This window comes from Panthera pardus, unplaced genomic scaffold, assembly GCF_024362965.1.
Source record: "Panthera pardus isolate Hobbes unplaced genomic scaffold, ASM2436296v1 HiC_scaffold_11, whole genome shotgun sequence".
Taxonomy (NCBI): Eukaryota; Metazoa; Chordata; class Mammalia; order Carnivora; family Felidae; genus Panthera; species Panthera pardus.
In genome coordinates, this window is record NW_026526666.1 from 65,002,281 (window position 1) to 65,018,690 (window position 16,410).

Consider the following 16,410-nt stretch of genomic DNA (forward strand, 5'->3'; position numbering starts at 1 on the left):
ACTAGTAATTTTTCAGCAAAGAAATATTTATGGCATGGCTACTACTCACAGGCACAATGTAAGCCTTAGAAATATAAAAAGAAATCACAAGTAGTTTCTGCCCCTGAGGAAATCATGTGGAAAAACAAATAAAATGACTTTGGCATTAGACATACCTCGGTTTGAAAAGCAGTCTCCTTAAATTACTAATTATGTGACTAAGCTAGTCCCTTTTTATCTTTGAGCTAGTCTCTTCCTTTACACAAAGAGGATAATGATGCCTTCCTTAAAGGATTGTTGTTGGGATTGTGTTCTTTTTTCGCCACACCCTCACCAACACTCGTTGCTTCTTGTATTTTTTATTTTAGGCTCGTTGTATTATTATTTGCTGAACCATTTACAAACAAGTTGCAGACATCACAAACCTTTACTCATAAATACTTCAGCATTTATCTCCTAAGAAAAAGGGCATTTTCAAATAGAGAAAAACCTTGGATTGTGAGTAACTTGTTCTGCACATGTTCCACAAGATGAGCAAACACTTCTAATAAATTTTAACTTGATAAATGAGCGAAGTCTTGTAATACATTTGTGACACCAAATGTCACATGATCACAACTGAGCCAATTGTTCTTGAAATTCGCTTTGATACACAAGTGCTTTGGATTACAAGCGTGTTTCTGGAATGAATTATTCTTGCAAACCAAGGTTTAACTGTATATATTAATGCAGTGATCAATTGCAGGAAATTTAATATTTGTTCCATATTTTTGTCTAACATATAATCCTTATGTAATTTTCACTCATTGTCCCACTGATGTCCCTAAGGTCAAAAAACAATTCTCCACAAATACTTTTACATTTCTGCATGGTTAGGGCTTTCTGAGAAAAAAAAAAAAAAAGTCTAATTTGAATAGCAATCCTGAAGAGAAAGATTTCTGGAGTGACAAAAAGTTTTACCTTCCTCCCTCCCCAGCCACTTGTTTACATTCCAAAAATGTGAATTAGAGATCTTTCCCACATAGGCTTTGTTTACATTCCAGAGCCAGGATCTCTCTGTCCATCTTTGGAAGGAAGGATGGGCAGCTGTGAAGGCCATGCTAGATAAGCTCTGAGACCGATAATTTTAGACTTATTTTTATGTAGTCTGTACATGTAGGTGACACCAGGCCCTTTTTCTGTCACCCCATGGGAAAACAGGGCATAGGAGACTGAGACTAAGATTGCTGTGTCAGTAAAAGCAGTTTATCTCTGATCCAGATCTGGAGGTTTCATGTGTGTAAGTGTGTTTGTGCAACTGGGGTAGCATCTCAGACCCTTTATAATTTAGGACTTAACACTTGATAACTTTTTTCCTCCCTAAATCCAGGATCTTATTGGGGAATCCCATGTTGCATTTACTTTGTCAAGTCTCTTTAGTGTCTTTTAATATTCACCCTTTAACCTTTCTTTGTCATTCATTACACCAACACTTGTGAAGAGTTTAGACCATTCTTTCAATAGTTGTCTTCTTTTTTACACATAAAAAAGTATATATATTCTTCTGTACCTTGCTTAATCACTTAACAATGTAGCTCTGAGATTATGCTCTATCAGTGTATTGAAATATTTCCTTCTTTTTTTTTTTATGACTGCACAATATTTCATTGGTTGGGTATCCTGTTTCCCTAGTATGTAGCATATACAGTAGGTATTCAGTGAGTGTTTGTTGAGGAAGTGGGTGGTTCCAAAAAAAGAAAAGAAAAAAAAAAGGAGGACGAAAGAAGTGGATGTGGAAAACTGAGCAGAAGAGCAACATATGGCCTGGACAGAGAATAACTGGGGGTCAGACAGACTTGGGATATGAATCCAGCTTTCCTGGCATTAGGCAATTTGGCACAGTAGTTAAGCAAATGAGCTCTGAAACCAGAGCACCTAGGTTTGTCTCCCCACTTACTTAGCTGTGTTTCCTTGAGAAGGTTACTAAATCAATTGTTCTCCAGTTTCCTCATCTGTTAAGTGGAAATAAGAGCACCTATTTCATACAGTTGTTGTGAGGACTCAAGAAATATTAGCTATACTTTATACATGGAGCTCAATGAATGTTAGCAGTACCTTATAATTACTATATTATTAATAATACTTTGTAATTACTCTATAATTTTTCCAAACTCCAGTCTCTTCATATGTAAAAGAGGGCTAGTAATACCCATTCAACAGGGAAGCTGTTGAGGACTAGGTGATGCAATGCTTGTAAGGCACCTAGCATAGTGATGGGCACAGAGAAGCAATCATTAAATGCTGTCATTCAAGGCTGGGGGGCGGGGGGCAGAGGAGAAACATGATTACTGGGATGATTAGCAGTACAGCTAATTCCCTGAGGATTGTACTATTTATCTTATTCTTTTTTTTAATGTTTATTTATTTCTGAGAGAGAGAGAGAGCATGAGCATGTGCGCAAGCTGGGGAAGAGCAGAGAGAAGGGGGACGGAGGATCTGAAGCAGGCTTTGCACTGACAGGAGGAAGCCCCATGTGGGGCTTGAACTCGCGAAGGGTGAGATCATGACCTAAGCCAAAGTCATACACGCAACCGACTCAGCCACCCAGGTGCCCCTTGTTTACTTTATTCTTAACTCAAGCCCAAACACAAACCTCTTGGCTTTGGAGTTCCACAAACCTATTTGTGTTTAAATTCCAGTTAGGACACCTGCAAGCTGTGTGATCTTGGACAGTTTGTACCGAGTTTATTTATTTATTTATTTATTTATTTATTTATTTATTTATTTTTTCAACGTTTTTATTTATTTTTGGGACAGAGAGAGACAGAGCATGAACGGGGGAGGGGCAGAGAGAGAGGGAGACACAGAATCGGAAACAGGCTCCAGGCTCCGAGCCATCAGCCCAGAGCCCGACGCGGGGCTCGAACTCACGGACCGTGAGATCGTGACCTGGCTGAAGTCGGACGCTTAACCGACTGCGCCACCCAGGCGCCCCTGTACCGAGTTTATTGAAAATACACTTGGACAAGTTAATCAAACTTCCTGATCCGTATTTTCCTCACTGATAAAACAGGTGTAACAATAGTACCTATCTCAAAGTTGTTGGAATTAAATAGAATGATGAGTGTAAATCTATCTGATCTCACCTTAGGTGTGGATTAAAACAAAAAAAGTAAAGCAGACCCCTGCCTATGTATGTATGCATTGCAAAATATTTTTCTGATTACCTCCCCGTCGAGGCCACAGGAATGTGACTTGCAAGCCTCCAACTCAGTGCCACTTCCAATTTTGCTTCTAAAACAGGACTTTTAAAGTGCCTAGAGATCTGTATATGTAAAACTGAAAGCAAAAATAAGTCAAGATTAAATTCTTCTAATTCACTGAACAAGATCATCAGTGATATAAAAAGTAAATCTGAATTCATAAATTTGAGGTCATGATTGGATAATGTTCTGGGGGATAGGACACAATCAAAGCTGTGGAAAACTTCTTATCTTTAGGTTTTAGTTCTATTTTATTAGGCTCAGGCAATAAGGTTAAGGAAATAACTCTCAGGAGCAACTGCCAAATGAAAGTTTCATTGTTCTCTTTTATTACCACCACCCCAAAACATCCCTCAGGCCTCCAAGGGAAGGAAGAAAAGTCAGATAAAAGGCAAAATAATACAAGTGGCAAGGTAAGAATCCTCTTGTACCCTTCATGAATGTGAGCTCTGAGTAGCCCCTGGTGCAGGCAACCAGTGCCTGTGGTGGGTAGCGGAGTTTCATTGAGGAAGCCATGTGTCCTAGTTGCTGTCCCATTTTTTCCAGGAGATGGGGGTGGGCAATATCCTTATAAGGTCTAATTAGATAATATGAGCATTGGCAAGTTTATCAATGACCTAGATTCTGGCTCCCTGGATTCAGTCATAGTCAAAATAACCTGACCTTGGTGGGTCAGTCATTCCACAAAGAATACATAAGATATGAATGTTGTTGGGACTCCTGGGTGATTCGGTCAATTAAGTGTCTGACTCTTGATTCCAGCTCAGGTCATGATCTCACGGTTTGTGAGTTTGAGCTCTGCATCAGGCTCTGCGCTGACAGTACAGAGCCTGCTTGGGATTCTCTCTGTCTCTCTCTCTCTCCCTCTCTCTCAGCCCCTCCCCCTGCTTGCACTCTCTGTGTCCTTGTCTTATTTAAATAGATGAACTTTAAAAAAAAAAGATATGAATGTTCTTATATTCATTTTGTGAAAGGAAAATGTCACACTTTCACATTTTTTATTAGCTGCAGAAAGTAACTTTGATTTATTACTTGATATACATTTGGTATATATTTTGCTAACATTAGGAAGACATATATTAAAATCCAACATATGATATTCAGTCATAATAGAAACCTGACAGTAAAATAGAAGTCTGACATCTAAGGACCAACTTGTTCCTTGTGTCTCACAGTGACGTAGTTCCTTTGTATGTTATTGAATGAATGAAGTAGCAAAAACCAGATTTGAATTTATGTCTAACTCCCAAACCCATTTTCATTTTATTTGGGCATGATGTACCTATAAGCAGTCCTTTCTAAATCCCATGAAAATTATCCTGTGAGAAGAATAAATGCTAATGAGTAAAATAGCTGTCATTTTTGTAGTAGCCCACCAGTGGCAGTGTGCTTAGAATTACAGAATCACACAGAATTCCAGGGGGTAGAAAAGACCATTAACATTATCAAATCTAGGGATTTTCAAATATGTTCAGGTAATAGAGCTCCTAGAAGTCACAGTGCTCTTTGCAAAACATCACAGATTACTGAGAGCTAATATCATTACATAAACAAGAAATGATTTCACTAGCAGACACAGCATGGTGTAACGGGAAGGACCAGCCTTTGAAGTCTCACAGATTTGACTTTTCCATTCACTAGCTTGTGACTTTGAGTAAGTTAATTACTCGAGTTAGTTAACCTTTTTGTACCACTGATGCCTCATGTGAAAAATGAGGAAAGTAAATCCCTGTTTCAGGGTTGTTAAGGATTACTTTTAGCACATGTAACTGTTTACACACTGACAAATGGTAGCTATAGGTCCATAATTTTGTATCCAAAGTACTCCAAGCCAGATTTACTTCAGAATTGGGATTTTTTTTGGATTTAGAAAATGTAATATAGGAAATGGGTCATATAAGTAAGATCCAGTTGAGTCTAAGGCAGTACTCTATAATCTAACACGTCTATGTTTCTGCAGTTTGTACCAAGTTTATTGAAAATACACTTTTTTCAAACCATCTTGCATTTAGTTTGGGAATTTGGACTTGTGGATAAGGAATTGTAAACATTATTTGAAGATAATATGACTGCTGTATATAGGTAGATCTCCAAAGTTTAAGACAATATGTATTTTTTTTGATGAAAGATATATTGGTGCCACATTCAAATCCTTTTTCCCAGTTGATGCATCCAATCTCCAGTAACTACCAGTGTTGGTTGATAACAACTCACAGTTTTTCCCCTTCTTGGAAACTTGTCCTCAACCAAAAAAGAGCCATCTCTCCCAGGGGCAAAGGAAGTGGGGAGAATTGTCAATGGCTGTCTGACATAATCCCATGTCTGAAGATAGTAATTTTAGAGTATAATTCTTGTTTCAGAGTTTCCCTGTGGGATTAGATTGAAGCTGGTCTTCAAATCCACACTGGGGTTCTGGGGTGCCTGGGTGGCTCAGTCAGTTAAATGTCCAACTCTTGGTATTGGCTCAGGTCATTCATGAGTTCAAGCCCCTTATCAGACTCCACGCTGGAAGTGTGGAGCCCGCTCAGGATTCTCTCTCTTTCTGCTGCCACCCCCCAAAATAGATAAATAAACCTAAAAAAAATCTACACTGTTCCTTAGTTTTTCTCCCCTCTCTACTACTGCTTATCTCTCTCCTCTTTTCCTAAGAGCAAATCCCTCCATAAATCACTTGGACTAGAATGCCTATCTCAGGCTCTGCTTCTAGGGAACCTAAGACATTTGTTGCCAAGAGTGCTCCTCAAAAGCGGATACTAAATGATGGAATTCTGGAGTTGGATCATACAGACTGTGGTAGATGGAGCATGAAATTCTCTGGCATACTGTAGATGCAATTGCAGTCTTTTGCCTGTAGTGAATTGGGGTGGGACACAGGTAGAAGGAAGGGGATGCTCAGTGTAACAGGTACAATGTCTCAGGCATTCGAAAGATATTTGGGAAATAACAACTATAAGGATTGTGGAAGTGGGTGACTATTGCTAAGAGCCATTGGTTAACTGATGAAAGAAAATGACAGGCTCAGATCTGTTAATCAACAATTCAAAGCAAAGGACCTCACTGTTAGCATTTAAAGAAACCCTCATCTTTTGCAGCCAATGGTCAGAGACAGTTAATTATAAAGCAGAATAGTGAGAATTGGAGAATTGTTTTATTATATATATTTTAATTATTTAATATACAGTAAAATATTGGTTTCAGAAGAATTCAGTGATTCATCACTTACATACAACATCCAGTGCTCATCACAACAAATGCCCTTCTTAATACATATCACCCATATAGCCCATCTCCCACCCACATGCCTCCATCAACCCTCAGTTTGTTGCCTATTGTTTAAAGTCTATTGTAGTTTGTTTCCCTTTCTCCTCTTTTTTTCCCCATCTTCCTATATGTTCATCTGTTTTATTTCTTAAATTCCACATATGAATGAAATCATATATTTGTCTTTCTTTGGTTGACTTATTTTGCTTAGCATAATACATTCTAGCTCCATCTATGTCATTACAAATGGCAAGGTTTCATTTTTTTGATGGCTGAGTAATATTCCGTTGTATATGTATACCACATCTTCTTTATCCATTCATTGGTCGATGGAAATTTGGGCTCTCTCCATAGTTTGGTTATTGTTTATAATGTTGTTATAAACATCAGGGTACATGTACCCCTTCAAATCTGTATTTTTGTATCCTTTGGGTAAATACATAATAATTTAATTGCTGGATCATAGGGTAGTTCTATTTTTAGTTTTTTGAGGAACCTCCATACTGTTCTTCAGAGTGGTTGCACCAGTTTGCATTCCCACCAGTAGTGCAAGAGGGTTCCCCTTTCTCTGCATCCTCACCAACACCTCTTGTCTCTTGTGTTGTTAATTTTAGCCATTCTGACAGGTATGAGGTGGTATCTCATCATGGTTTTGATTTGTATTTCCCTGATGATGAGTGATGTTAAGTGTCTTTTCATGTGTCTGTTAGCCATCTGGATGTCTCCTTTGGAAGAGTGTCTATTCATGTCTTCTGCTCATTTCTTAACTGGGTTATTTGTTTTTTGGGTGTCAAGTTTATAAATTCATTATAGATTTTGGATACTAATCCTTTTTCAGATATATCATTTGCCAATATCTTCTTCCGTAGGCTGCCTTGTAGTTTTGTTGATTATTTCCTTTGCTGTGCAGAAGCTTTTTATCTTGATGAAGTCCCTATAGATAGATAAAGACCCCCCCCCCAAAAATGAAAATTACAGGCCAATATCTCTGATGAAACTGGCTGCAAAAATTCTCAACAATATGCTAGAAAATTGCATTCAACAATACATTAAAATAATTATTCACTATGACCAAGTGGGATTTATTCCTGGCCTGCAGGGCTGGTTCAATATTTGCAAATCAAGCAATGTGATACATCACGTTAATAAAAGAAAGGATAAGAACCATATCCTGCCAATAGATGCAGAAAAAGTGTTTGACAAAATATAGGATCCATTTTTGACAAAACCCCTCAACAAAGCAGGAAGAGATGGAACATACCTCAATATCATAAAGGCCATATATGAAAGACCCACAGCTAATATCATCTTCAGTGGTGAAAAACTGAGAACCTTTCCCCTGTGGTCAGGAACAAGACAAGGATGCCCACTCTCACTATTATTATTTACTATAATACTGGAAGTCTTAGCATCAGCAATCACACAACAAAAAGAAATAAAGGGCATACAAATCACCAAGGAAGTAGTCAAACTTCCACCATTTGCAGATGATATGATACTCTATTTAGAAAACCTGAAAGACTCCACCAAAAAATTACTAGAACTGATACATGAATTCAGCAAAGTCGCAGGATGTAAAATCAATGCACAGAAATTGGTTGCATTTCTACACACAAATGAAGAGGCAGCAGAAAAATAAATCAAGGAATCAATCCCATTTACAATTGCACCAAAAACAAGATACCTAGGAATAAACCTAACTAAAGAAGTAAAAGATCTGTAATTTGAAAACTATAGAAGACTTATGAAAGCTATTGAAGAAGACACAAAGAAATGAAAAAACATTCCATTGTCATCAATTGGAAAAATAAAAATAGTTAAAATGTCTGTACTAGCCAAAGCAATCTATACACTTAATGCAATCCCTATCAAAATACCACCAGCATTCTTAGCAGAGCTAAATCAAACAGTCCTAAAATTTGTATGGAACCACAAAAGACCCTGAAGAGCCAAAGCGATCCTGAAAAAGAAAAACAAAACTGAAGGCATCACGATTCCAGATTTCAGGCTATATTACAAAGCTGTAGGGATCAAGACATTATGGTACTGCCACAAAAACAGACACATAGATCAGTGAAACAGAATAGAACACCAGAAATTGACCCACAACTATATGGTCAACTCATGTTCAACAAAGCAGGAAAGAATATCCAGTGGAAAAAAGATAGTCTTTTCAACAAAAGGTGTTGGGAAAACTGGATGATGACACACAGAAGAACGAAACTGGACCGCTTTCTTACACGATACACAAAAATAAATTCAAAATGGATGAAAGACCTAAATGTGAGATAGGAAATCATCAAACTCCTGGAGGAGAACACCCGCAGCAACCTCTTTGACCTTGGCCAGGGCAACTTCTCAATAGACATGTCACGGAAGGCAAGAGAAACAAAAGCAAACATGAGAATTGGAGAATTTTAGAAAAGACTGAATTTTCAGTATAGGAGAGTCTCCTCATAAAACTTGGGTCCTGATAGGGAAAAAGTAGAACCCTGAGATCTGAGGCAAAGATATCTAAGTAAATGTCCTTGAGAAATTTGAATCCCAAGATTCCTCTGAATCCTCTAGTAACCGAACTAACATGAGTTTGCTTCTTGGTGAATCACGGATAGAAACTACACCAGGTGAGTTGTTGCATGAACGAAACTATTTGCAGCAAATAAGGAGATCACGGGGAATAACTTCCAAAGCCAGGACTCCCTGAGCAAGGGTGAATGGGCTCCTTTCATTTAGGATTAGGATGAATATTTAAATAGGGAAGTCTTGTCATATATGTAGAGGCAGGCATAAGGTCATGCATGCTCCTTAAGGAAACATGCCTGCACATACAGTATATGTTATGTAAATGAAGCTTGTGCTCCTCCTTGGGTGGAGATTTTAGTATTATAATGAGGTAAAAGTAATTGTCGGTCATTCCAGAGGTCACTCCGTGGCTTATCTGCGCAGGCGCAAGTTGGGGAGTTAGCTCAAACTGGTCCGGGTGATCTGGGCCACCACAGCTCTTCCTCTGAGTAGTTGTTATTGCCTGTGGGATGGTTTCAGTTTCCATCATGAGATGTTATGCCTGTAGGTTCTTTTGTCTGAGTTAAGAGATGAGCCAGAAAGAAAAGCTTAAGGGAAAATGTGGAACAAATGTCAGTGGGTACAAGCAGGTGAGCAGTAAACATCAGGTCTTGGGGTCTAGCTGGTGACACTCTGGGCCTATATAAGTGACTGTCTCTCAGGAAGGAAGATAAAGACTCATCCCTCCGCACTTTGTAGGTACCTTATAAAACAATGCAAGTCCTCTTGAGGATATGCCCTGATTTCTCCTTCTGGTCACGGATCCATAACTAGGATCAAATAGCCCAATGAGGCAAGATTATATCCCAGAGTAGCTATAGGACCCGACTTCCATATAATGGCAAGTAGTAGGGGAGTATAACTGAGAGTTAGATAAATGGGTGTGAGATTTAAGGCTGGATAAGGGAGAGTCATCAGTATCAGGGCACTGTGCTATGACACAGGATTTAATACTCTGCAAGGACCCCAAGAGATGGTTCTACACTACTGGGATGTTTCTTTGAAGCTTGAAAAAAACGATAACCCATATCTGCATTAAATCAAACAGACATGCCAGAACTGCCAGGAAAAACTGTGGCTAAAGGAATCAAAAGGTTCAAAGAGGTAGGCTTGCTATAATGGATCTATTATCTAAGACTGAAAAATCCACCAGTTGATTGTGCTTTTTTGGAAAGGCCTGGAAGATACTCCATTTATTGAAGCACCAAGGAATGCACTAGGTAAGGAAAGCACTAGCATCATTGAGAATCTTGTAGCAACTGTTGTCTCTAAGTCAGGACTGATGGTAGGAAGTGTGCTCCCTAGTAGCAGTGGGGATAAGACTTCAGACTAGAGGCCAGATGACAGTACTTAACCTTCAGAAGGGTGGACTTAATGTCAGAATGGTAGCCAGGAAGGTCTGGCTGACAGATTTTGGAGATACCTCAAAGAACATGTTCTCAGAGCCAATATAGATTGACTGCCTATTATATATAACTAAAAGAGATCAAGAATGGATAAGTAGACAAAAAAGACAATTAATATATTATTCTACTTATATGAGGCATCTAAAGTAGTCAGATTCATAGAAACAGAAAATAGAATAGTGGTTGTCAGAGGCTGGGGAAGGGGTAGATGGGGAGTTACTTAATAGGTATAGAGTTTTAGTTTTGCAAGATGAAAAAGTTCTGGAGATCTCTTGCACAACAATGTGAATATACTTAACACTACTGAACTGTACACTTTTTAATTTTTTTGTTTTTGCATTTTATTTATTTTTGAGACAGAGAGAGACAGAGCATGAACGGGGGAGGGGCAGAAAGAGAGGGAGACACAGAATCGGAAGCAGGCTCCAGGCTCTGAGCCATCAGCCCAGAGCCCGACGCGGGGCTCGAACTCACGGACCGCGAGATCATGACCTGAGCTGAAGTCGGACACTTAACCGACTGAGCCACCCAGGCACCCCTGAACTGTACGCTTAAACATGGTTAAGATAGTAAATTTTATGTTGTGTTTTTTCATCATAATTTTTTTAATTATTAAGAAAATGGATGAGGAGGAAAAGGCTGAAAATCTTTGCCTATTGTCAGACTCAGAAACTACCAATGGAAGGAGACCAGGTTCCCATCACGAAGGACCCTGCAAAATCACAGCAAGTAAATATGGTAGTGATTCCCCGAGTCCTTCCCCAAAGGGAACTATGGCCATTTGTATATTATTTATATTTATATATAATAATATTAAATATATATTAATATATAAAATTAATATTCAATATATACTTATATATTTATGTTATATACTATAACTCTAGTATTCTAGCTATCTGAATAAAAATACCCAGATCTTTTTAGGGTTGATGAACACAGGATCCAAATTAACACTGATACCCGGGGACCTAAAACATTAACATTGTTCTTTTATTGAAATAGGAGCATAAGTGAATCAGTTAATAAATGGAGTCTTTGGCCAGATTCTACTAGATACAGACCTACCCAGTTATTTCCCCTGTTTCTGAATGTATAATTGAATGGGCATACATAGAAATGAAAGAACTCTCACATTAGTTTCTGATCTGTAGAATATGAGCTACTAAGTAGTTGTAAGAAAGGCCAACCGGAAGCCCCTGAAACTGCTCCTTGACAATAGCCAACATAAATAAAAAACTTGTCACATTTTAGGGGACTGGCAGAGTTTAGTGCCTCCCTCAAAACTTTAAAGAATGCAAGAATGATGGTCACTGTCATATTCACAATTTTTAAAAATTTTTTTAAATGTATCTTTGAGAGAGAGAGAGAGAGAGTAAGGAAAGGGGCAGAGAGAGAGGGAGACACAGAATGCGAAGCAAGCTCCAGGATCTGGGCCGTTGGCAGAGCCCGACATGGGGCTTGAACCCACGAACCGTGAGATCATGACCTGAGCTGAAGTCAGACGCCTAATTGACTGAGCCACCCAGGCACCCCTGTCATATTCACATTTAATTCACCAGTCTGTCCTCTGCAAAAATTGATGGACCATGGCAGATAGCAAGAAGACTAACACAAATTTGATCAAGAAGTGGCTCCAACTACACCTGCTATGCTAGATGTGATAGCTTTCTAGAAGAGTTCAACAGGTACATGGTGTGCAGCCACTTATCTGGCAAATATATTCTTTTCCACACCCATCTGAAAAGATGATCACATAGGATGGGCAACAGTATACATTCATGGTCTTGACCCACTGTCATGTTAATTCACATGCTCTCTGTCCATAAGATAGTCTAAAGGGACCTGAACTTTTTGGAAAACATCATATTGGCCCAGTATGCCAATACCGTCATGTTAATCAGACATAATAAGAAGTAAATGTCAATTGGTCTGGATGTCTTAGTAAGTAAGGCACATGTACTCCAGAACGTGAGGCAGAAACTACACAAAGATTAGAGGCTTACCACATCAGTAAAGTTTTTAGGGGTTCAATGATCTGAAATTTTCCAGGACATTCCCTCCAAAGAAAAGAACAAGCCATTGCACAAAGTACCTCTTATCACCAAGAAGAAAACACATTTGGTAGACATATTTGGGTTTTGGAGGCAGCATATTCTGCACTTGGAAAATACTGCTATGACCCATTTATAAGTGGATACAAGTTGGTACCTTTGACTGGGGCCCAGAGCAAGAATGGGCTCTGAAAGGTCAAGGCTGAGGCATAAGCAAATGCTATATAACTCAATAAATCCCATGATACTTGAGCTATCTGGGGTAGACAACAACACGGTATGAAACCTCTGGCTACCTACCAGTCAATTCAAATATTTGGTCATCCATGGATTTCTAAATTAAATTGATTCAAGTTTACCTCATATGTGCTTACTGTATTCCAGGCCCTGTCCTGGACACCAAAGACACAAAGATGTAATAAGACCCATCCCCTGTTCCCAAGTAACTCAGAGTCTAATTTTACTCTTACTATTGCATGCTGTTTGATTCATCCATTCTTCTATCCTTCCTGGCATTTGCTAAGTAAGATTCAGGTAGTAACAAAGAGGGGTCAGATGGGGAAAAACTTGAGAACAATTCTATTAACTAAAAATATACTACACATTAGGCCAAGACCACCATGATTTGATTTGAACAATCCATATTAGTCATGATTTATTTTTAAGTTTATTTGAGAGAGAGTGAGCATGAGCATGAGAAGGGGATGGTCAAAGAGACAGAGAGAATCCTAAGCAGGCTCAGCACTGTCAGTGTGGAGCCCAGTGCAAGGCTCAAATCCACAAACTGTGAGATCATGACCTGAGTGGAAACCAAGAGTTGGATAGTTAACCGACTGAGCCACCCAGGCAGCCCAGTCAAGCTTTAACAATAAAATCTCATTTACTGAGTCCATACTATATGCACACACTTCATATACATTTATTTTCCCCAATAATTCTGCAAGGTATTATCATCTCTCACTCTCCACATGGAAAGATGGAGGATTATTAGGCAATTAAGTAAAACATTCAAGTCACATACAGAGTGGTGGAGCTCAGATTTGAATATATGACTACTGCTAGCACCTCAAACCCTCTTTACCATTACACCTTACTACCTTCGTGCTACTTCCAGCAGTCCACAGTGGTCTAAAAATATTTTAATCTGTTCCAACTCTTTCATTTAACATATCTGCCGCCCTCCAGTGACCAGTGAGCTCTTCAAAGCACTCCTTTTCATTTGTGATCAGGAGATTCTTATAGAGGAAATGCAAATGTCTTCTCTCTAGGATCATTTAGTTAAAGGGAACACTCACTCAAGCTAGCTTAAACAAATAGTAATGGTGGCAGAGGGAGGTATTTTAACAACAAAGGAATGGAAGCTGAAACAGAGCAGACCTGAGCTGAAACCAAGAGTCAGATGCTTACCCACTGAGTCACCCAAGCACCCCTGATTCGGCAAAGTTTTGTAGTATTCGGGGTAGCAGTCTTTTGCCTCCTTGGTGAAATTTGTTTTTAAGTATATTATTCTTTTTGATGCTATTGTAAGTGGAGTTGTTTTCTTAATTTCCTTTTTGGCTTGTTCATTGTTAGTATATAAAAAACCAACTGATTTTTGTATGTTGGTCTTGTACCCTGTAACTTTGCCGGATTTATTAGTTCTAACTATTTTTGTAGACTTTTTTTTTTTTTTTTTTTAAAGAACAAAAAAATCTCACTGGCAAATAAGCAACCCAGGGAAAGAAAAAGGATAACTAGGCTTCATGAGGACAGGAATGTTGAAGCTATTTTCTGAGGTTGGTCTCTCTCTAGGGTTATATAACCTATCAAGTCCACTTCATTCTTGCCAGCTTCCCCAGCTTACACATGGCCCACCATTCGTGCTCTAGTCCCATGTTGGGAGTAGTTTACTTAAAAAATAAATTAAAATATGGGGTGCCTGGGTGACTCAGTTGGTTGAACGTCCGACTTCAGCTCAGGTCATGATCTCATGGTTCATGGGTCTGAGCCCCATGTTGGGCTCTGTGCTGACAGCTCAGAGCCTGGGAGCCTGCTTCAGATTCTGTCTCCCTCTCTCTCTGCCCCTCCCCTGCTGGTGCACTGTATCTCTCTCTCTCTCAAAAATAAACATTACAAAAAATTTTGTAAAAAATAAAATAAGAGTAGGACTGGAATATCTGTCCCACTGGACTGTTAAATAACTCTGTATTCAATACGTATTAGTTATTATGAGTAGACTACATGTTGGGCACTATGCTAGATATTGGGGATAAAAGATGTATGACACTCCATCTGCCATCAGGGTGTTCATGATCTAGAAGGGGAAAATATAATTTACAAATAAAAAGGGGAAAATTCATTTACAAATAAAATAATATTACAGTAAAAATGTGTGTAAAGGAATGGAAGCTTGAAACAGAATGGCATGTTGGAGATAAATGTAAGGATGTGACATGCTCAGATATGAGATTTAGGTAGTGAACTGAAGGGAGTGACTCCATAGGGAGGCTATGATAATTCAGGCAAACTCATATGTGACAGAGCAAAAAAGGTTGAACTGGGAGGGTAGCAGTGTAGAATAGAGCCTTGCTGTGCCTAGAAACATGAGCTCCTTTCTCCCACGGCTTGAGACACGACACACTCAGATCATCATGACACACCTTAACCATTTAGGGGGTTCTAAGGAACCCTGTTCAGCCATTTTTCAGGCACCGCTTTATAGAGGAGAAAACAGGCTCAGAGATCAAGGCCATTATTGCACTATTACAGGGGCACTATTCACATTGTATTCTATGAAAATGGCCCTCCCTGGAAGACAAACATGAATGATGGCCCCTGAAGTTGTGCATTGTAGCAGCCATGTTGTAAAGTTTACAGCGCGGTAGGTAATGGAACTGATCTCCAACTAAAAACCTGTGCATTTCGTGTTACGCTATACTATACTATACTATACTATACTATACTATAGTATATACTATACTATACTATATACTATACTATACTATACTATACTATACTATACTATACTATACTATACTAGGTCTTACTATTTATGGGTATATTGCATAGTTAGGTTAAACACTGAATTACAACAAAGAAACAAATCAAAACACCCCAATATGGGTCTTCACAGGAACCTGGTAAGCATATTAAAATTAGTTTAATGGAATCCCACAAATACTAGTTACTTGACAACAAATCAAAGTGCTTGTTGTATTTTTTTAAGTTTATTTATTTTGAGGAAGAGAGAGAGAGAGAGAGAGCGCGCAAGCACAAGCAGGGGAGGGGCAGAGAGAGAGGGAGGGTCCCATGCAGGCTCCACACTGCCAGTGCAGAGCCCATCATAGGGCTGGGCTCGAACCCACAAACTACGAGATCATGACCTGAGCCAAAACCAAGAGTCAGACACTTGGCCAACTGAGCCACCCAGGCACTCCTTGCTTGATGTAGTCTTAAACCATTACTTAATAGGAAAAATAGGATAAAACAAGTATGGGTCCCAACAATTTACTTTGGGCTTCCCAAGACAGATAAATGAGTAGCTTTACATGATTGGAAAGGACTAATCACAAAAATTAAGACCATGAATGAATTTCTACAGACGTTTCTTTAATTATCCCAAAATTTTAAGGTGAATTTCCCCAGAAAATACTTTTATAGTTATCGCGGCAATAAATACATGACCTTAGTAAAAAGTATACATTTAGTTATGCTTCATGTATTAAAAACTATAGAACTAGTATTTATGCCAAGAACACTATTTACAAAAGTTTCATCCATACTCTTACCTATGCCTACTCACTCTAAAGGCAGGAACATTTCTTTGGATTGAGTCAGGATCTCAATATGCTTTGTCCAGGAAAGGGGAAGGTTTGAAAATATAAAGCAAAAAAGAATATTGGCTCTTTGCACCCAAGAGAGGCCAGC